Genomic DNA, 22,444 nt, shown 5'->3' with positions numbered 1-22,444 from the left:
CAACTGCATTTGTTTGCAGTTGGGAAAGTTGTTAATTTTAGCTTCACACAAGGGGCTGAAGCAGGAGGGTTTGTCATATCTGCTGAGCTAGCCCTTGGCTGCCTCCCACAGGCCACTGCCGCCGTGTCAGCTCCAAGCCGCTGTTTGCAGGGTGGTGAGCTTGGCTAACAGTAAAGAAGGGCTGCATGGGCTGTGGGCTCCCTTGGGTGTGATGGGTCTGGGCCTTGGGTAGGTGGGCCCAGCCAGCCCTGGGCAAAGCAGTGCTGTGGGTAGCAGCTGCCTGCTGGCGCCTCCTCCTCCCTGCTGTCGCTCCTGTGTTCCTGTCCTGGCTCTACCACTTGCTGATTTTGTGACCTAGGGCAAGTCGTTTTATTTCTCGGTGCCTCCATTTCCTCCTCTGCAAAATGGAGATAAATAGTCCCTAGCTTTCAGGGTTGTTGTGAGGAATTGTGAGCTCATGTAGGGAAAGTACCAATAAAGGGTAGCTGCTATTACTTATGTACCTGGCTCTGACCCAGGGCACCCAGCCCAAATGAGGCAGATCTCTCCCAATGCAGGCCCCATTTCCCAACCCAATAAGGACCCCTCTGAGTGTGTCTTCTTCTGCTGAGGGCTTTACATGGTCTATGAGTTAGGCACGCTAATGATCGCCATTTCACGTAAGAGGAAACTGAGGCTCAGAGAGGTGAAGTGACTTGCTCAGGGGCGCACAGCTAATAACAGGTGGCAGAGTTGGGACCATGACCCAGGTCATGGTCCCAAATTTGCCCTTTTTCTATCCTACCCACAGTTAGTTGGCCCTGAGTCCGATTTCAGGATGTGATGGAGGTTGACAGTGGGACCAGAGGTTGGCTACAAAGGGAGAAGGCTTGGGTCCAGATCATACAACCCTTTGGAGCCCCACAAACTCGACTTTGTATTGCAGTTTCTACTCCATCTCCACATGACTGAGCCAGGAATAGAGGTTCTAATTTGTGTAACAACACTCTCCCACCCTCACCCCTAACACACACACACGCACACGCACACTTTTCTACCAAATGGCTAATTTCCTTTCGAACACATTTCTGAGATCAAGAAACTGGGAGGCGGATGCAGGTGTGTTTGAGGACCTGTTCAAAATGCTAAGCTCCAAGAGCACAGTCAGCGTTGCAGAGATGCAGATCCCCTCCCCTCGTTCGTTACCAAGGGAAACCTCGGTCCCTGCAGCAGGAGGTGGGGATCTGGGCTGGCCACAACTTGCCCTGGACTCACAGCTCACGACAGACTCATCCTCTTCTTTATCCGCAATAGCTGCAGAGAGGGAAGAGCTTGAAACCCTTGGAGTCTGAGGCAAGGAATTAGGAATAGAGAAGATTCCAGAATTGAGGCTTAGTGTGGAGAGAGAGGCAGGTGAGGTGAGGAATATGCAGATCTGAGAGGTCAAAAGAGGATCAAGAAAAAAAGCACAAGGGTTGAGAGAGGCTAAGGGAAAGGGAAGAGAAAATCAAGGAAGAGTGGAGTTTGAGAGACAGGAGGAATGGAGGGAAGCTAAGGAGGGCAAACTCAGATAGCAAAATGCAGAGAAAACCTGAAAGGGTGGCCTCCGCAATTGTCCTGCAGGGCGAACACAGGGGCAACAGTCTCATTGGTAGGGAGTTGAGGGGCCTTGACTGGAAGCTGCCTTTGTGCACATGGTTTTCACTTAGGTTGCATATTTCTTGGGGGTAGCTTGCAGGGGGCAGGTGCTTGTTAGAGAATGATGGGGAAGGCTGCTTTCTCCCCTAGCCACCCCTTGGCCCTGCTGCCACTAATGAGCAACATTTATAAAGCACCTCCTATGTGCAGATGAGACTGAAGAAAATCAAATAACAAGAAGTAAAGAAAAGGAAAGAAGCAAAAGGGTCTACAAAGGCTGCAACAGGTTAAACTGCCTCTGAGGGGGTAGAGGGCAGGGGTGCTAATGCAGGCTTTCTGCTCGGCAGCCCGAGGAGGACAAGTTGACTAAATCAAGGCCTGGTATGGGAGACTCCCCAGAGATGGGGGTATATTCCAGAATCTTATTTTACAGAAGTATCAGGCCCACCTCCACCAACAGCAGGGCTAGCTCTGAGTTTAGAGTAAGGCCACCAAAGGTGTTTGAATGTGTGTGTGTGTGTGTTGTGTATGTGTGCTCCCAGAGAGGAACACTTCCTCTCCCAGTACACAGACGCATTGCACACCCATGGATAATACACACGGTGTGTGTGAAAGGGATTATGCTCTCTGTCCGCTGTCTGGGTGGCAGTGGATCTTTACTTGGCCTGTGAAGGCCGTTTAATCCCAGCTCTCTTTCCTCCCTGAGCTCCTGTCAAGTGTCTTGCTCTGCTCTGTGGAAGACGGGCCCCAGCTGGGAATGTGTTTTTGTTTTCTGCGGTTCCTTTTTCCTCTGCCCCAACCTTAGCCTGAGCTGCTATTTCCTCAACAACATCCAAAGGGGGAAGCAATCATTGGTTTGAGAAGAATCTCCGAGCCAATGAAATGTCAGCTCGGCCATTGTTTCCAGATGCCTAAAAGAGAATTATCCGTAGATGGAGCGAAACCTCTGTTGACCAGAATATTTGGGAATGGGCAGATAATAATGCAGTTTTCTGGTGGATTGAGGGTTTTCATTTCAGTTCATTGTTGAAATTCTCTCTAAAGTCTGAGGCCCCTTTCTTGCCTTGGAATGTAAGGCTCAGTGAAATGGATTCTGTTTGATGACTAAGGACTTCGCTTTCTAAATGTCAGCCCCGATGTTTGGGGTCACAGGAAGATAGTATGGTATATCAGTCAGAACACTGATTTTTAGAAGTCAGAGGATGCAGGTTCCACTTCCGGTGCAGCCACATACTAGCAGCGTGACTTTGGGCTGTGGCTTATCCTATTAGAGCCTCGATTTCCTTGTCTGTAAGGTGGAGTTTTGTTATTTTTATAGGATGGAGAAAGTATAGGCGAAAATGTGTACTGAATCCAGACTATCCCCTGATAATTACTTACTTGAATCATTCCCTCATGCAGGCTTATTTCATTAGCCTTTGCCTCTTTTACCAAACAGCCAAGTGAACAAAAAGTGTATATGATCAATTGATGGATCAGAAGATTGGACTTTTGTCCCATTTCTTAACCCCCCAAGGACACACTGCCCCACACCATTCAAACCCCTTAGCTTCCAGTTCAGTTGTAAGCACCTACCCGATGCTTAGTCACGTTTGACATCTGTGCCTGTGTTGATGCCTTCATCCCTCCACCCCTGGCCAGGCTGCAGGTTCATACGGGATCCCCACTTTGAGACCTGGACAAGCACAGGGCCTGGCATTCAGTGAGTGCTTAATGCATGGTAGTTGCTGGTCCTAGTATCATTATTCTTTGGGGACTACCTAGAAACTGGGGAAGACAGTAGGAATGAACATGGGGTCTCCAATTCCATTGGGACTGCTAGAATTGTATGTGTAATCATAGCAAGGGGAATAGCAGAGCTGGAAGAGACTTTACAGATGAGGAAACAAGGTCAGAGGTGGTATGCTGGTGGCAAATCTAACCATTGTCCCTTCGGAGAAGATAGGGGAGAGGGAAGCAGAGAGACCAAAGCTGAAGAAGGTTGTGGTCTGGGCTCAGTCTCCTCCCTGGTCCTTTCCCATCGGCCTGTTGGCTGGGATTAGTTCACCTGGTTAGACTGAGGGTTTAGGATAAAGGAGGGACTGGCCTCCGGGGTAGGAGTCCAGGCCTAGGTTACTTGGGGAACTTGGGGCCTTGAGAGAGGAAAGCAGGGATGAATGGGGCACCCAGGCTAAAAAGACAGCCAAAGGGCATCTACCCAGGGATGGGGGCAGGGAGTGGTAGTGGTGGCATATACATCTCTCCTTCAAGACATCCAGCCTACTCCCCAATTTTGCCCGAGGACATCGGAGGTATAGGCTTTGCCCCAGGGAATCCCTTTGGGGCCCCAGGAAAGAGGAAGAGCCAGCTGAGTGCCCAGGGCTGTTGGCATCCTGGCTCAGTGATTCTGCAGACAGAGCTGAGCTGGTGGTGGGGGCCAGGGCAGCACCTACTGCAGAAAGAACTGGGGGGCGAGGCCAGGCAACCGGCACACCCAGGATAGGACTGTCACAGAGAAGCATTCCCATCTGGATAGCTCTAGAGAAGCAAGTCTGGGTAATGATAAACTATGAATTTTATGCATGAGCTGAACATTGAAAAACTTCAGCCCCAAGCTCCCGGCTAGCATCTGAGCCAAATCCCACTCGCACAGCATTTAATCAGCTTCCTGACAGATCCCACTAAAAGAGAGATGAATTTACGAGATTGATTAGCTAATACCCAAGTGTTATGCTTACTCCGTGATCCAGGAGCACCAGGCTGGGGCCTCTAGACTTTCTGCCACTCAGATTCTGCAGCTGCTGTGATGGCAGGTGGGCCTGGCGTCTGCCCCCTGGGAGGGGACTGAGCTGCGTTGTTCCTGCTCTCAAGCTCCCTCCCCAGCTCGGGATGCCCCCATCCCCAACCCAAGATGCATCTGGGCCTTGGGAAAGAGTTATTCTATTCTACTCTTTGTCCTCCGTCTTCTGTTATGGTCTCAGCTAGTTTATTGCCCATCTCCACCCCACGCCAAGGATGCCCTCTCCATGTCTCTCCCAATCCAAAGCATGCCAACCCTTCAAGGCCCGCCTGGAGTCTCCCCTCCTCTAGGAAGCCTTTCCTGACTGTCAGAGCCATCAGTGAGCTTCCCCTTCTCCCAACGCCAAAGGCCCGGTGTTGTCCGAGCCACAGATAGTCACAGACCGTGGTTAGAGCCAAAGCAGAATTTAGCAAGTTCCATCCATCCCCACTTGTAAATGCTAAATTTATTTAACCACAAAAGTAATGCGTGCTCATTACAAGTCAGAAACCACAGAGAAGCTTCAAGAACAAAAAAGTATCCATCCCCCTCTCCAGCCCCTCTGATCCTGTCCCCTCAGAAAATCAATATTACCAGTCTCTTCATTCTGTCTCTACACTCATACACAGCTTCTTCATTTTACCTGTAAGGAAACTGAGGCCTAGAGAATGTGAGGTGATTTTTCCAAGATCACACAGCTGGCTAGGTGGCCGAGCTGGGAGCAAGAACCCAGGTGTTCAGGCTCCCAGTTCCCGGGCCAGAGCTGTTGTGGGTTAGTTGCCTCCTTAGAGAGTTGTGTCTCCCCAAGTGAATTGTAAACTCAACTGAGGGTAAAAACAAACAAAAAACCAAACCAAAACAACAAAACCCCCAGAAAACCATGTGTTCTCTCTTGCATTTCCCACAGCACCTAGCGCAGTTTCGAGCATCTGGTCCAGGATGTTTACTAAATGTTTGTCTCCTCGTTTTAAATCCTTTCTGAAACAAGACACAGTATAAATAAAGAAAAAGAAAATGTTTGACTCAGTGCCTGGTTGTGCTAGACTGCAAAGCCAAGCCGTGCAATCATACAGAAATTGATTGTTAAGATGGCTGGAAAAAAGCAGCTGAAAACTCAAGTGATTGGTGACTGTGCACAGATATCTGGAGCCAGAGACAAAAACGGAGACCAAGGAGCTCAAATATTTGCGCTAACAGAGCCAAGAACCTAGTTTGAGGAGAGGTGGGGGCAGTGCTAGAGGTGGGGAGGGAGGGCCCTCGGCACCCCACTTGCTTTGGGACCTATTGCTCCCTGGGCCAGCGGCCACGTTGGCTGTTGCCGTCCTCCATGTGCTGATGAAGGCCCCCTCGGCTGTGGCCAGGTACTTACAGCTCCTTTCGTGTTCCGAGTCTCGAGAACCTATTTTATATGGCCTTTTTACTCCTTTGTGGAGTCAGTCTGGGATTTGTACGGATTTATTTGATATGTTTGTTGATTGCTGATCAGGCGTAAGGGTAGAAAAGGCAGCTGGAATGAAGGCTCTCACCCCCAGGAGTGTCTCCCTGCCCTGGGGCGCTAGGGCGGGGTTGGCAGCTGCCTTTGGCATATCAGCTGATCTGGAGGTGGAACCCTTTGGAAAATCATAAACACGAATTGAATTTTAGAGCTGAACCAAAATTTCAAGATCATCTAATAAGGTTATTAATGCCCTACATTTATACAGCCCTCCATGGTTTATGAAATGACTACATGTGACTCCTTCCCCTCATTTTACATGTAGAACCCTTTGCTTATTTAAGAAGACCCCGACAACTGGATAGCAGATTGTTAGTTGTCTTCAGTGTGAGAATGACGTTGTGATTATGTGGGGATTTTCTGATTCTTAGGAGACGAATGATGAAGTGTTTAGGGGCGATGTGTCATCATGTTTGAAACTTAGTAAACTGATACAGCATTTAAAAAGATATAAATAGGGATTGGGGACTATGGGGAGTTGTTTAATGGGTACAGAGTTTTGGTTTGGGATGGTGAAAAAGTTATGAAAATTGATGATTGCGATGGTTGCACAGCAATGTGAATGTACTTAAAGCCATTGAATTGTACACTTAAAAATGGTTTAAAAGATAACTATTATGGGGCTTCCCTGCTGGCGCAGTGGTTGAGAGTCCGCCTGCCAGTGCAGGGGACACGGGTTCGTGCCCCGGTCCGGGAAGATCCCACATGCCGCGGAGCGGCTGGGCCCGTGAGCCATGGCCGCTGAGCCTGCGTGTCCGGAGCCTGTGCTCCGCAACGGGAGAGGCCACAACAGTGAGAGGCCCGTGTAACGCAAAATAAATTTTAAAAAAATAAATAAAAATAAAAGATAACTATTATGTTGTGATATTTTACCACAATTAAAATATATGTAAATATACAGAGATAGATAAAGCAAAAACAGCAAAAATATTAATAAATGTTGAATCTAGGTGATGACTATAAAGGTGATTATTGTATTGGTCTTAGGGCTACTTTAGCAGCTTTGTATATTTGAAAATATTCGTAGTAGAACATAGGGAATAAAAGAAACTCTTAGTATGAGCAGGCTTATGGAGAAATGGACACATGGTTGTTGGAAGCAGCCAAACATTGTAACAGAGATGAGTCACGGGCCTCAAGGGCACGTGGAAATTTGGGACACGTGATGGAGAGGAGGCAATGATGAGTTGCTGTGTGGTTGGCCATTGTTGGTTGGTTGACGGGTATGATGGCAGAGCTCAAACAGTTTTCCACTCTGGATGTTACCTGGGGTGCGTGATAGGAAAGTTGTCACATGGAGGGTCCCTAGGTTGCAACATAACACAGCTCATGTTTATGGGTATCTCAAGGGCTCTAAGTTATTCAGAGACTGGCTGTCCAGTTTCTGCCTCATCCCTTTCTCTGGGCCATGGAGATGCTTGTGAGTCTTCCTTGATTGATGGACACAGAAATAGAAGTTGCTAAAACTGTCATCAGTTCATTTGGTTGGTTTTGTGGACTCATCTCCACTCTTGAAATCTTATCAAAATACACATCCTCTAGGTGGGTGTCAGAAGGGCTTGCTGAAAGGTGATCCATAATGGCTTGGTGGTCCAAGGTTTGGCGAGAAGAGAAGTCAAAAGGAAAGACCTGTGATTCGGTCACCCAGCTCTACCTTCGCGTGTTCTGTCGGCCATTTGAGCCTTTGCTGGTGAGAGACAAGGATCTAGCCCAGTGCTGGGGGACCTTCCAGATGTTCTTGGCTGGAGTATGAAGGTGCTATCCATCTCACTGCTGGCAGGGCTTAAGGTCAGTTCAGAACTCAACAAACAGAGCCATTAGGGTGGGGTCTGGCCCTCCCAAGCACATGACAAGCTGTAATTTGTAAGGGTCACTTTGCCCCTGCTGTTGCTTTGCTAGACCCACCAGGTTCAGGCCTCATCCCTCCTCAGCAGACACAGATAGAAGGGCTTTTGACTGCCCCTCCCAGTGCACAAGGGACAGGGACTTAATTTGCATTCTCCTTTGGCCAGCATTTGCCTGGTGTCTACATTAATCACCATAAAGGATAAATGGCACCAAGAGAATGGAGCAAGCCAGAGAGAGCAAGAACGAGAGAGACAGAGAGACAGAGAGCGGGCGCACGCTTGAGCAAGCAGTGAGGCCTAATGGGAGGGGAACAGGATGGTTTGCAAAAGAGCCGGCCAGAAGGAATCTGTGGTGAGTTCTCACTTCAGCCTCTTGAAAATTGGATCCCCTTCCACGTCATGTTTGATGGCCATGTTCCAAAATAATGGAGTCTGGGGCTGCAAGAAATCAGGCTGTGAGCAGGGCCTGATGCAGTGTCATCATAACAAATGAATGCAGGTGGGAGATTGGACAGACCTGGATAGGATAGAATTCTGGAGATGATTGACTAGTTCAATTTCCTTCCGAATCGTACACAGAAGGAAACCGAGACTCAGCGACGGGAAGGGACTTACCCAAGGTCACCCAGCTAATTAATTAGTCCAGGTGGAGCCCCTGAATCCTATTCCAGTCCTCTGTTTATAAATCATAACACACATTATGCTGGCAGGCAAAACCCCCGTGAGCTGAGAGTTCTTTTTTCTCTCAAACATCTTTGCAAGGTGGCCCTGACAGAAGCTCAGTCTTGGAAGAGGCTCGCCCCTCCTCCCTCCCTGTCTTACCCAGCAAGGTAGCCATGCTCTGGAGTCAGGCCAGGATCCAGTAGGTCCTCGCTCAGTCTCCAGCCCACCCTCAAGCCCCGCCCCCCGCCCCCCTACCTTTGTCAGCAGAGACTTGCTGGAAAGGCCACTCCGGGATAAAGATAATGTCAGTGAAGTGCTCGTTAGTAGGTAGCTGCTGGCTGACTACGGGCTCAGCCATCTATCTCCCTTGGTCCTGGGCTGAGGAGCTTGATCTATGCTGCACCTGGCCCAACTCTCCCCTTCAACTCTGAGCCGAGCGGTCACCAGATTCTGCCCTGGGGTTCGTAATTTTTCCCACCCCAGCTTCCAGGGCCACGGGGTCCTCTGTTGAGTTGCCGGAGAGGAGGGGTCAGGAAGCAAACGTTGGGGCAGGGGGTGGTGTGGGCTTTTCATAGTCACAGACCCTCAGAACAGGAAGGGACATTGATCTGCCTCCAATGTATAGATAAGGGAACTGAGGAGCACTGTCACAATAATATAGCTTACTTAGGTTCCACTTTAGAGCAGAGCCACAGAGAGCTGGCTTTCATACCAACACTATTGGGCAGGGTGGTTACATGGGGGCTCTGGGGGGAGAGGAATGCAGGTGAGATGGGGGATGCAAAAGACATGTATATATTGCACAACAATATGAAAGTACTCAATGCCACTGAACTGGACACTTAATTAAGATGCTAAATTTGATGTTATGTATACTTCACCACAATTTAAAAAAATATATAAAATAATTCCTGGATAAGTGTTGGTGATAGAATAAATATAGGTTTTTTGTATGTATTGCATTAAAAACGTTGACTCCTAAAACACACACACACACACACACACACACACACACACGACATGCGTATTGCTTCCATGACAGAAAAAAACACAGAAAAACAAAAAGTTGCAAAGTTGCTGACAGGCAGAAGGACCTAGAAAATAACTCTCTCAAAAAGGAAAAGGCCTCTCTATCTCCATCTCACCATGTAGCCTCCCAATGGTCTGGTACCCCAGCCGGGTTCACCGTTGTCCCTGTCCAACGGTGAACCCAGCTTTCCTTGCTTCTAAACCGGTGAGGATGGGATGTGGGCAAGGCTTTCGGCAGCTCAGTCTCTCTGCGCCTCAATGTGGAGGAGTAGGGGAGTTATTTGTTGCAGTCTGGGTTGCCACATACAGTTGTGCAGGTTGTGAACTGCATAAAGGTGATTAGACAAAGAGGTAAGTAGGGGAGGAAATCCCGCCCGTAGTCTGCTCCGCAAATCATGTGCCCTCGTGCCGGGCTGAGTCCACCTGGATGAAGGGGTACATTTTTCATCTGACAAAGCCATATGTTCATGGGGCTGTGTTCACCCAGAGGGAGTAGCTTCTTCTAAGCTTTTTACACAAAGGCACTGAATAGACTACTGGCGGCTCTGGCTGCCATCAGCCATGGGCTCCTGTGCTCCATGGTGACCCACCCTTAGGTTCCTAAGTCCCCCCCTGAGGCTCTCCCCCTCCCTGTGTACCCCCTGGTCCCAGGCATTTTGTTCTTGCTAGCCATCTTCTGAGCATGAGGGCGGGCCCACCTCAGGAAGACTCCCAGATTTCTCAGCTCTCTCAGCCCTGCATTTTCTGCTCCTGTGCTCTGCCCACCTGTTTGGCTCAGCTACCACGTCTTGGATGCCCGTTCCCTTCCTGGTAGTCTGGTACCAACTGTTTGTCTGAATCGTGACTCTGACGGCCGTGTCCCCAGTTTTCTGCGCCCTGCCCTCCTAGCTGCCCCTGTGTAGTCAGTTGTGGCAGCCAGCACTCAGCCCCTAGGCCTACGGGGCCCCGGTGCGGGGGGCTTGCCTTCAGCACGCCAGCTCACTCTTGCTCCTGCCTGCCTATCTGGATGGAGGCCTCCTGTTGGTGCTTTTCACTGCCAGAGACCACGTGTGCCAGGTGGGCGAGGAGGACGACAGTGGCCAGGGGCTCTCGGCTGGACAGCTTTGCTGTATCCACATAGTGCCTGTCAAGACCCCACCCTGTCCTACTGAGCTGCAGCGGAGGAGCTGTGGCAGGGCCAGGAGCAGGGAGAAACCTGCGTGTCGAGGGGAGGACAGGTTAGTCCTTGGGATCCAGCAGTTCCTTCTGGTGATGCTTAAAGCGTCCCCTCCCACACTGCGTGAAGGCCCAGGCCCAAGGCTTCCAAATGAGCTCTCTGGGCCCTCCCAGAGGCCAGGGGGTTATGGTGCCAGATGGGCCTGAAGCAAACTGCCCAAAGTGCTTCTGAGACGAGAGGGGGCTCAGAAAGGGGCCTCGGGTCAGAACCAGCGCTGGGCCAGCCAGGGGGGAGGCGACAGGGAGGGAGCCCAGTTCCCTAAACCTCTCCACTCTGACAAGGAGGCCAGCGTCTTCTCAGCTGAACCCCTTCAAATGAAGACTAGCAAAAGCCCTTGAATCAAGAAGAATGCGAATGGAACAGCTAAGCATTTTCCCTCTCTGCCTCCTCCGTCGTCTCCAAATCCCAGAGCTGGAAGGAGCCAGACAGTGGAAGAAGGGGCGGGGAAAGAAAGCAGAGGGCCGGCCATCAATCTCCTGCCCTGACAAGCTGCGTCATCCCTGGCTCCTGCTGACTTCCTTGGGGCAAGGGGGAGGGGAGCTGGGTTCGGGTCTCGGCCAAGAGGAGCAGGGGCATTGAGACAGGACGCAATCGGGTGCTGGGTCCTAGAGCCAGGGGCCGGGGCAGAAGGTGGGGGCTCCTCCGGGGGTGCAGAGAAGCCCAGCAAGCCTGGGTCCTTTAAGGAATGTACAGACCAGGGCAAGTCCAACTCTAGATGGATACCAACTGGACAGGGAGCCAAGCTTTGTAGAGTCCAACAGTAGTCCCTCTGCTGCCTCTCAGGGAAATCGAAGCTGCTGGTTTTCCCAGTGCCTGCTTCAGCACCATCCTCCACTTCCCGGACTTCTCACGGTTCAGTCTGCTCCCCAGACGTGGGTGCAAATCCCAAAGGAGATGGTTAGCTAATTGGGAAGGCCGAAGATCTGGTCATTCCAAGAGGTAAGGGTTACAGAGGGAACCCCAGATCAGTTTGCTCGCAGTCAGAAATGTCTGCTTCCGGGTTCTTTGAAGTCTTCTTGGAAAGAACCGCACACCCTGGAAGAGTGTTCCAATTTAGTCACGCCAGTGGGCTAAGCCAACCAAGTAATTTGGTGAGGGGGAAGGAAAGGGGCAGGCGCCGTGGGATGGAAGGGCTGCTTGTGCCGTGGAGCTTGGGTTCCTCTGCTGGTGAGGCGGGTCTTCAGGAATCCGGTTTAGGGCTGAGTGCGTCCTTGCAGGGATCCCACTGCAGGAACTTGTCAGTTGAGATCTTCTTTGCGGGGGTGGGGAGCTCAGGGACAGGGACACCGGACAGATGGGGGGCCAGGGAGCAGAGGGAAAGGTCGAGGCAGAGGAAAGAGTTCCCAAACAAGCATCTCCCAGCTTCGGAGAACGATCCTGGACCAAATTAAATGTTTAGTACTGCTCAGATGTAGTAGGTGTTTATATTTTGTTCAATAATGTTAGAAAATATGCAGGTTCCTTCCCAGGTTTAATTGGCTTGCTAGGATTTAAAAAGCACTCTAGTTCTGTGTTCAATAAGACAGGAATCCCAGTTCAGTGAAGGAAAGGGTCAGCAAATTAACAGGCTTCATTCTTTTTTTTTTTTTTGAATTTTAGAATTTTATTTTTTTTTATACAGCAGGTTCTTATTAGTTATCCATTTTATACATATTAGTGTATACATGTCAATCCCAATCGCCCAATTCATCACCCCACCCCCACCCCACCGCTTCCCTCCCCCCTTGGTGTCCATACGTTTGTTCTCTACATCTGTGTCTCAATTTCTGCCCTGCAAACCAGTTCATCTGTATCATTTTTCTAGGTTGCACATATATGAGTTCATATATGATATTTGTTTTTCTCTTTCTGGCTTACTTCACTCTGTATGACAGTCTCTAGATCTATCCACGTCTCTACAAATGACCCAATTTCGTTCCTTTTTATGGCTGAGTAATACTCCATTGTATATATGTACCACATCTTCTTTATCCATTCGTCTAACAGGTTTCATTCTGATGTGGAGTTTACAGCCTGTTCCATTCAAGCTCCTGCCTCTTAGTAAGTCACCCTGGGAAACGGAGCTGTGACCACAGCTCACTGGTAGCCTCTGAGACCCTAGGCTTTTGGAAGCCTCACCTTATCTTAGGCTTTCCCCGTGTGGAGGGCAGGAGCGGACGGAGGGAGGGCCACAGGGGAAGGAGGACTGTTCCTCCTTGGTTTCATCCTGCTTAATGGTTTTCCCACTGAAAAGCACTCATTTGTCACATTTCGCTTCAGGAGGTGTCACAGGATGATCCATCCCTCAGGCCTGGACCTATAAAAACCAGGAAATTGGCACCTGCAATCTGCCTTTCTCTGCCTATGTCTTCTCTGGCGGAGGCTAAAGTGCCACTAAAATGCTGACTCCTGCCTTATCCGTGATGAAGTGAGCTTTTAACAGGGTAGCTTGGCCTGTGGAGCTTATTTTCTTCAGAGCTGTATTGAAGGGGTAAAGAGCTAGAAAGGCTGGTGGAGGAGTGGGGAGGAAGACACTGGTGGCTGGATGTCAGAAGAACCCCGTGAAGCCGGGGGACGCCTGGACCTTTCCTGGGTGCCATCTCCAGTCGCCCACAAAGAATGGATCCAGCTGTTCCCGACATTTCTCAGACGTGGATCTCCATTCATCAGCTTCATGGCTAGCCATCTACTCACAAGGTGTGCTTTGAGGACCTCCACAGGTCCCTTCCACCCCAGAATGTGTTCTCCATGCTTTGTCGTTATTGCTGTGAGTCAAGGCATTTGTCCTCCGAAGCCCTTTGTTAAAATACCTTTTTTTTTTTTCGGTCTGAGGAAAGTTTTCATATATCGGATTCATTGGCTTTTACCTGCCAAAATCAGGCTCACAAAGAAATGGGATCCAGGGAAAGTAATGCTTGATGGGAAGGGGAGAGAGGTTATATTTGTGACAAGGAGAAGCATAATGGGCTAGCTGAGCCGAGAGTCATAATTGCTCGGGCAGGGAGGGAGGACTGGGCAGTCGAGGAGGAAATCAGACAATGGGCATCACTTATCCCTGTAATCCAGGCGTCCCCGTGGTCCTCTCTGCCCAGCAGATCGAGATCCTTCCAAATCGCCATCCTCCCAGACCTCTGCATTCCCAGGGAAGGCCTCCCTTCTCCTCATCGCTCACCCCCAGCACGTGGTTCTCCTGAAAGAGTTCCATTTGGAGCAGTGGTTCTAAACCTTGGCTTGTTCAGAATCACTTGGGGAGCTATTAGAAGCCTTGATGCCTGGGCCCCACCCCAGACTAATTATGTTAGAATCTCTGAAGGGAGGTCCCAGGGGCATCCCAGGTTTTGAAAAAAGCTCCCTCGGGTGATTCTGTTGTACAACTTGCACAAACAACTGAGAATGTAAACGTAGGAATCCTAGACCTAGGGAGGCCTTGGTCATTTTCCCAGTCAGGCTCTAGCTTCCCAGCATGTTCCCCAGTTCCCTTCTCTCTCCTCCATCTACTCCTCTCCCCTCTGCTCCCCACCAACCCCAAAGTTCTGTTCACTTTCACCACCTGGCATTATGCTGTCTCTTCTGTTGCCTTGACTCTTGCCTACCAATGCTGTCAAGGCAAGTAGCTTATCAACATCTTTTCCTAAAGACAGTCCCCGTTCTCTCCTTAAGAGGGATTCTGGTGCCAGCTGGTGAGATGATTGAAATTTCACCCCAGATCCACTTGGTTTTGACAAGGACCCTGGATGGCCTCTTCGCCGTATCTCCACTGGCTCTGAGAACGATCACAGACGCGTGCTCTGCTATTTCCATCCAAAGAAGCAGGGCCCACGTCTTGCAGGGGAGGCCCAAAGTTGGCAAAGCATTTAGAGAATGACTGTCTGTGTATCCACTTGAGGGAGTCTTTGTGTACTTGTGGGTGTCTAGCCCTTATGGCTAATATTCAAATTTGGCCCATGTGCAGGCTTGACGGGACTTTCCTAAGTGCCGATAAAAACGTCCTTGATTCATGACCTAAAAAATAGATAGATAGATACTCTTGCTACAAAACTACTTTGAGGTGAAAACGTAATGTTTTAGTCAGTGGATGGTTATTGGGCACTATCGTATGCCAGCCACTGGACTAGGTGTTTTGGATTTGATGGTGACCCAAACCTGCATGCCTGCTGCTGGCAGTCTAGAGGGTTTTAGTCATCTTTTTTTGGAACTACTCTTCTTGAACAAAAAGGCACTATTTTAAAAAAGAAAAACAAACACTTTAAGCTCTGAGTCAGGAATTTCTGTGCACTGGAAATTCTCAGCTCACGAGTGGGTTTCTGCATATGGGCCTGAACAAGTTATTTCCCTTTTGTATGTGTGAAATGGTAATGTGTGAAAAGGCACGTGGTGTGTATGTTCACCTTTTATGGGCCTGTGATTCTCAGATTGGACTGTAAGGGCACCTTGACTCCTGCCACTTCGCTCTCCAGAACTCTCTCAAGTTCTCAGACGTTGGGTGGCTAGTTAGCCGGCTCACAGCTATTGGTGCTCGCAGTGCACCGGGCACTGGGCTTCCTACTCCACATGCATCATCTCTTTCCCTGCTCACAACAGGGAGGTAAGTAGAATTATCGTCCCCATTTTACAAATGAGAAAACTGCTCACCCACTAGTCAGTAGCAGAGTCAGGATTCAAACCCAGGACCATCAGACCCCAGAGCCTTTCAAAGCACACCCCCTTGCGATGCTACTGCCAAAGCAGGGCTGAGGCAAGGCAAGCTCCCTCACCATCAAGAACAGCAACATTATCACTGTCATCATTGTCATGGTCATTGTCATCCTGTCATCATATCAGCGATCATTTGTCAAGTACTTTCTTTGTGCCAAGCAACTGCACTAAACAGCCTTTATTAATAATAAAAAAGAATAACACTAATAGCAGGTAACAGTTAAATTGGATTCCTATTCTGTGTCAGGCACTGTCCTAACCATCTTACCAGGATCACCGTAATCATTCCTCACCAAATCGCTGGGAGATAGATCCTATTCTTAACCCTGTTTTAGAGAGGAGAAGACTGAAGTTTCGATGGGCTAACTTACCCCATGACCTCACAGCTAGTGTGAGCAGCGGAGCCCAGGTGTGGTCTCTGTCTGACTCCCAGGGCAGGAGTTCCCATCCCTCCCTGTTTTCCAGTTTGGAAACGCTGTCTGCCACTGGCTTCTGATAACTGGAGAGCTCTCTCGGACCCATCTGCTAATTGGGATAGGGGCTGGAGTGACAGGCCACCACGGGTGTGAGCAGATGCCCTCCTACATGAACTGACAACCCAGTCCCTTTCCATCTGGCAGCCAATGCCATGAGAATGAGAAACCTGCCCAGAGAGGGCCTCCCGGCCAAACAATTTGTATAGCAGAACTTTGGGAAAATACATAGCTGAGACCTGTACAGGTGGAAGCCGGGTAAACAAGAAGACTCTTCTCTTCATATTTTCTTCTTCCTCATTCTATGAGGTTGGGTTTTATAGAGTGTATATTCTCTCTTCACTGCACTTCTGGGACACCCTGCCCACTGACATCTCTTACTGATGCCTCTTCCTTCCTCCTCACCCCAGCTAACCCCTGAGTCCCTTACCTCCCATCTGCTTTCAGTGCCATTTGCTCATCTTATTTCATTCCTCTTTTGAAAATGCCTGCCCCTCTGTGCTCCAAATCTCTTCACTTTTCCCTTTCATTTCAGCTCAAGCCACATTAAGGTTGTAAAGCATTTTGGAAAGTGGTGAGTATGGCAGGAAGGTAAATAGAGTTGTATAGTATTTTGCTGTCATTGAGCTCGGAGTCTTTGAAAACCAACGGCAGTTCACAGCCCTGGCACACCTTTGTCTCTGCAGGGCTATTAACCAGCCCTAGATGAGGGCTATGGCCACGACCCAAAAATATAGACTTCTCAGATGATGTGAAATCACTCCAGGTAGGGTAGTATTAGCTAGAGCAGCACTTCCCAAATTGGTTTCCACAGTACCCAGAGTGTGAGGGATTAATAGGTACCACGAGAGAGAAAGGTTTCCGAGTACAAATGAGTTTAACAAATGCTGGGTTAGATAAGCTCAACTTTACTACAGGGTTTCACAGAGCCCTTAACATACTAATGAGAATCATGAATCTCCAAGAGGACATTTAGAGCCTCGCCACCCAAAGTGTCATCTGAGGACTGGTAGCATATGCATCACCTGGGAGCTTGCTGGGAATGCAACATCTCAGGCCTCCACCCCAGACTTTCCGAGCCAGAATCGGCATTGTCACAATATCCTCGGTCGATTTGTATTATGCACATTAAAATTTGAGAAGCACTGATTTAGAGAACCAGGCATTTCTCCCACTTTTTTGTCCATGAAACGCATTTATGGAGCCTCTTCTGGGATCGGTGTTCCTTGCAACATACTTTGGGGGAAGTGCCAAGGGTAGAAAGCCCTTCATAGGAATTTCTCATTGTCTAGAAACTCCATAGAAAGACATTAGCCAGAGCAACAGTTAGAAATTGGGGGACTGATTCATTGTACATGACCCAAAGCCTCACTTTACAGAAGTTTCAAGACTTGTGTTACCAGAAAGTCTTCCTATACCTCTACGATCCCAATTAACTCATTTCCTGGGGCCTTTTTAAGCATCGCCGCGGCTGTGCTGCTTTGCCTATTCTCTGGGCCAGATCAACCTGTTCGTTTCTGAAATCCAGCATCTTCTCCAGAGTGCTACAGCTCAGGATCCGAGCCTCCAAAGAACGTGCCTGGTCCCCTGCTGTAAAACGTTAGAAAGGCAATTTTATAGGGCAACTTTTCAGTCCAGTGTGTTCTGTTCAGTTAAGCTGTTGTTGTTTTTCTTTAGGGCCTTTAAGCTATTGTGCCAAACATCGAAATAACGCTAGCTATTTTGTATTCAGATCTTGTGACTCATTTGAGGGCATTGTTAATATTTTATAAGAAAATTCTCCTTTTTTTCCGCTCACATTTGTGATTTTCAAGTGTGTTGCTGCATTGCATTCATAAACGTGCTTTTTATTAAGTCTCAGGCCCCATTTTTTTTCCTCCTCTGAGAAACACATCTCCAATTTTATGTTCAAAGTTAAACGGAAAATAGGCTTTGATATGTGAAATTGTGATTTGTGAGAAACTTGTCCAGGTTGCAACCGTTCTGTACAGTAAGGGACCGACATGCCCAAGCTCTGGTTAGGTCACGGCAAAGCCCTCAGCAAGGTTTCCTGGATGTCATCACCAAGCACTCTCTCAGTGGCCACTTTCTCTGGCTGGCCAGGAATGTTTGCTCAGAGTACAGGAAGAGGAGGTAACAGGAGCAGTGGGATGGTACTTAGAGATGTGTGAAAGCAAAAGACACATACACCATTAGGCCCTTTGGGCTGGAAGGCCTGCCAACCCCAGAGGTTGCCCACTCTGGGTTTAGAACCATGATTCTGACCTCTCCCACTCTCCCATGTGAGCAGAAGCAACAGAGTAAAGAGGGAAGAGACTCTGGAAACATCTCCTCACGCTGGATCAGGAGATCCAAGGCTTCCTTTGAATTTCCTACCTGCTCAATGATGCTGACATTGCCAATTGATGCCAGTAGTTCCTAAGCTTTCTAAGTATCAATACCCATTTGTAATGTTAAAAATTTAGCACACTGCCGACAGTAGTGATTCTACTTGCATTTTTTTCTCTCTCTGCTGACAACCCACAATTGGTGTATTTGAGAATTTTCCTTGCAAGAAATCCACAGGCCTTTCAGGGGTCCCAAGGCACACAGACTGTCTCTATAGCTTATACCTGGGTGTGAATGAAGACAGCAGCTACCATTTCTTGAGCACAGGACTTGACATTTTACATGCATTTATTTCATTTAATGCTCCCAATACCTTATTATCTCCATTTTAAAAATAAGGAAATTGTGACTCAGAGAAGTACATGACTTACCCAGAGCAAGTCCCAGAGGCAGAACCAGGGGGCAAAAGCCCAGATCTTTGGGACCCCCAAGTCGTACTCTTTATTTCTCAGGCTGGGGGACTGGAGAGGCCCCAAATGCTGGGGGAGAGGGGAGCAAATGGGCTCCCGAGGAGGAAACAAGAAAGGACTAGGGAGTTGAAGAGTGATGGGCAGAAGCATTTGCCTCATAATTTTGCCCTGAGCTAGTCCTGCAAACCAGCCGAGGTTAAGGTGGCCCTCATAGGCCACTTGGAGAGATAATGACAGAGCCCATTTCTGAATCCACCTCTCTACATACAACATTCTCGTAGACAGACTGTTCCAACAGCTCGCCTCCTTCGCAGTCCTTGGTCACCCCAGGCACACTCCATCCCTGGGCCTGCACCTCTGCGGTTCCTTGTGTCAGGCAGGCTCTGCCCCCAGACAGCTACAGGGCTCGCTCCTTCCCTTCAGGACTCTGCTCAGTTGCCACCTTCTCACAGAGGCCTTCCCTGGCCACCCTGTTTAAAATGGCAACCACTCATCCCTGATTCCTTGCTTCATTTTTCCTCTAAAGCACCTTCTCACTCTCTAAAATATCATGTAATGTTACCTATTTATTTGTATATTGCCACTAGGAGGCAAGCGCCACGAAGACAGGGATTTTTTAGCTACGTCGTTCACTGCAGCGTCCCCCGTGTCTAGAACAGTGTCTGGCAGGTCGTAGGAGCTCAATAAATGTTTGCTTAATGAATGTACAGATAGCTTGAAACATGGCTCCCCACTGCATCCTAGCTACAGAGACACATAGGTCCTCTGAGATAAAACAGAAGATGAGCAGAAAAAAGAATGTGCGCCTTCATCGGTGAGAGGACCTGGGGTGGGAATACTCTATGCACAAAATACCCACGGTTCTCAATCTGGCTAAAGCCAACGACCCATATTCTGGACACTTCTTATAGCTATTTTACTCTTAGTATCCACTGATTGAGAAACACATAATGACCACAAAGTAATCTAAATATGTGATATTTTTAAAGTAATTTTGTTCATCATTATGACATCTGCCTCACATTTGGAAAATAGTGGTACATACACGTGTGAGATGTTTTAGGATGGTGCTTAAATGCTTAGTCTCTGGCGTCTGTCAGCTAGCGTTTGATTTGCAGCACTGCCAAGTATCACCTGTGTGATATTGAGCAAGTTGCTTAAACCTTTGCCTCAGTGTCCTTTTCTGCAGAACGGGGCTAACGACAGTACCAAGCTCACAGGGTTGTTATGAAGATGCAATGAGATGTTGCATGTCAAGCTCGTGTAAAGCGTCTGGCATGTAGTATAATGCTCCCCAAATGGAAGCTGTTATTATTATTATTATCATCATCATCACCATCATCATCATAGTACGGTTATTGATTGACATATCCACAGGTAATGCTTCAAAGTGTATGGATGTGCTGCAGTATGCTGCAGCCCAGGAGTCCTGGGCATACAGTTCTGGGGGTCAGTGTGGTGGACACTAAGTGTTGTTGGCAGTCAAAGAAGAGGGCTTGGTAGCTGGGTGAATAGGGATGTGGACATGGTGAGAAGGGGAAGTAGACAAGAGGGAGAGTGGCATCATCTTGGACTGGTGGCTTGATGTATGCATTCAGAGAGGAAGCCAACAGTTACACAGGTGACCTTCCAACACTTCTGAAATCCTGACTTAACCAAAAAGGTTACTGAGGAAGACAGGTAAAGATATATTACTGAAAGGCCCTGGTATATGTTTCAGGTGTTTTATGACGTGCAAGTATTAGCTCTTCTAGAGTGGTAAGGCTGCTCTGATCATCACCTTGCCTGGCCTTGCATTCCAGAGAATTTTGAGCTCCAGATGGTAGCCCATTAGGGGCAGGTTGGATCTGGGTGACCTGGACAGTTTCTCTGCACTATTTCCGTCCTCACCCCCTGCCCCCAAATCGGGGCTTCAGAAAGCTGTTTCTAAACCAATCTGTGGGGTGGCAGCACCATGAGCAACCAGCTGAGGTCCTGGGGAGAGCTGAGCTGGGGGCAGCAGTGGGTAGCCAGTGGGCCAAGAATACTGTCCTCTGTGACATTTCATTACTGTGCCCTGCAGAGCGCGAAGCACAGGGCAGATTACCCCGGGGGTTCAGTGACTCCTGGTGGTTCAAGAGCTCAAACAAGAAGGAGGTCAAGGATGGAGCTCTGTGGGGGGCGGGTGGAGGAGTGGCCACCTTCTGAGGCTAAACATTATTAGACAGGAACCAGTCCACCCATGGAGAGAACACACACGCTGTGCCCATAGGCTGATTGATTTGATGAGGGAGTTGAGTACGTTCTGTGATTTTTTGCTCAAAATGGGAAATAGAGCCAATTAAACTTCACCTTCCCAGGGAAGAAACGGGGAACCCCAGCTTTCGGTTTTATTTTTAGAAGCTGATCTTTCTGGAAAGATAAAAACTCCAATGGCACTTGGCAACAGGCCGCAAAGAGGCTTCTTTCTGACCTTCAGGTGAAAAGCTCAAACTCTTGTGCAAGTCAGTAATTTTTGTCCTCAAACCAAGGATCTTAAAAAGATAGCTGTCAGTAGTGTGCAAATTGACTGGAGCCCCCTCCCCATTTCTCCTAGAAGCCTTGACTCCATTCTCATCACGGTGCGAGGATCCCATGTCCAGTCCCTTCTCCAGCCTGATGGGGAGCTCTGCTCTGGGGCCTCATTTGCATAGACAAATGCAGACTGGCATCTGTCAGCTTAGCACCTCAAGCCAAGGAGTTGGAGCGGCGACAGGAAACCTTCTGGGCAAATACCCTGGATATTGGATTCAAAAATGACAGTGTCAAATTAGGGCTAATTTGCATAGGCTTATCAGGTTAATTACTACAGTGTCTCCAGGAACTTGAAAATCCTTGAATTCTTATGCAACCAGAATGCTCAAAGTCTGTTGCTATGAAACTTGGAGTGTAAATTACCATGAATATCATTAATCTGTTCACTAGGAGGTTAATTTGCAATTTGTTGGCAAATCACACGTGGGTCTTATAGCAAGAGTGTGGGTGGTGTTTTTGTGCCAATGTGTGGCCCCGCCTGTGTCTCTGGATGTGTGTGTGTGTGTGTGCGCGCGCGCGCGCATGTGCACGCACACGTGCATTGGGATTGGCACTCCGGGAGCTCACATTTTGGGTTTTCTCACTGCTCCTCGATGTCACCTGGCTCTTCTGGCATATCTTTGGTTCTAGGGCACGTGTTCTCAGTGTTGGAGGACTGCTGTGCGGAGCAGTCCTCAGCCCAGTGCCAGCTTACGAGACATCATCTCCTCCTGAGACAGAATTGCAAAGGTGTCCGTTAATGCTTTAAAATCATCTGGCTTTTCTGAAAGATGCTCTTTCCCGTTAATGGCTCTCAAGTTGTTTTTTTGCACGCAGACAGGTTGCTCCTGGTTAAGGAACTCAGATCATCCAGAGGAAATGGGGCAGGGAAGTTGCAGTGGGGTAGGAGATGGTGACCAGCATCACACTGAGCAGAGCTGGGGGAGACTGCTGAGCAGGGCTGGGAGGGGGGTTTCCATGGCTGCCCTGGGCTATTGTTAGTGGAGGGTGGCAGGGTTGATGATACAGATCTCACCCCAGCTGTATTACTGTTGGAACCCTACTCACACAGAAGTGGCTCCCCAGCTAGCCTCCCAGGGCTCAAAATCCCCTTTGGATGGGGGCATCGGAGATTCAGATATCTCATCTGGGAAGGAAGACCTAGTGGGAGAGCAGGGCCTGACATGTTTTATGGGGACATAAAACATCTCAGTTTTGATGCTCACGAGGGATGCCCCAGGAAGTGCTCAATGCTTTGGGGACACCCTGAACAGCCTAGGGGATGGAAGCTCATGGGTCCATCATAGTGAGGGGCTGTTCAAAGGAGCAGGGCCATGCTGAA

General features: G+C 48.9%; 1 protein-coding gene and 1 long non-coding RNA gene across 4 annotated transcripts in view; both read left to right on the top strand.

The window, feature by feature from the left end:
• Positions 1 to 22,444, top strand: part of FRMPD3 (FERM and PDZ domain containing 3) — a 139,490-nt gene that overhangs the window by 22,327 nt on the left and 94,719 nt on the right. The gene's annotated exons all lie outside the window — the stretch shown is intronic.
• On the top strand, positions 11,184 to 15,475 carry LOC137216840 (uncharacterized). Its single transcript, XR_010939870.1, has 3 exons — positions 11,184 to 11,564; positions 12,612 to 12,665; positions 12,885 to 15,475. It is a non-coding gene; the product is annotated as an uncharacterized lncRNA (long non-coding RNA).

Source organism: Pseudorca crassidens, chromosome X, assembly GCF_039906515.1.
Source record: "Pseudorca crassidens isolate mPseCra1 chromosome X, mPseCra1.hap1, whole genome shotgun sequence".
NCBI lineage: Eukaryota > Metazoa > Chordata > Mammalia > Artiodactyla > Delphinidae > Pseudorca > Pseudorca crassidens.
Note: the sequence above shows the minus strand (reverse complement) of the source record. Positions and strands in the feature narration are given on the sequence as shown.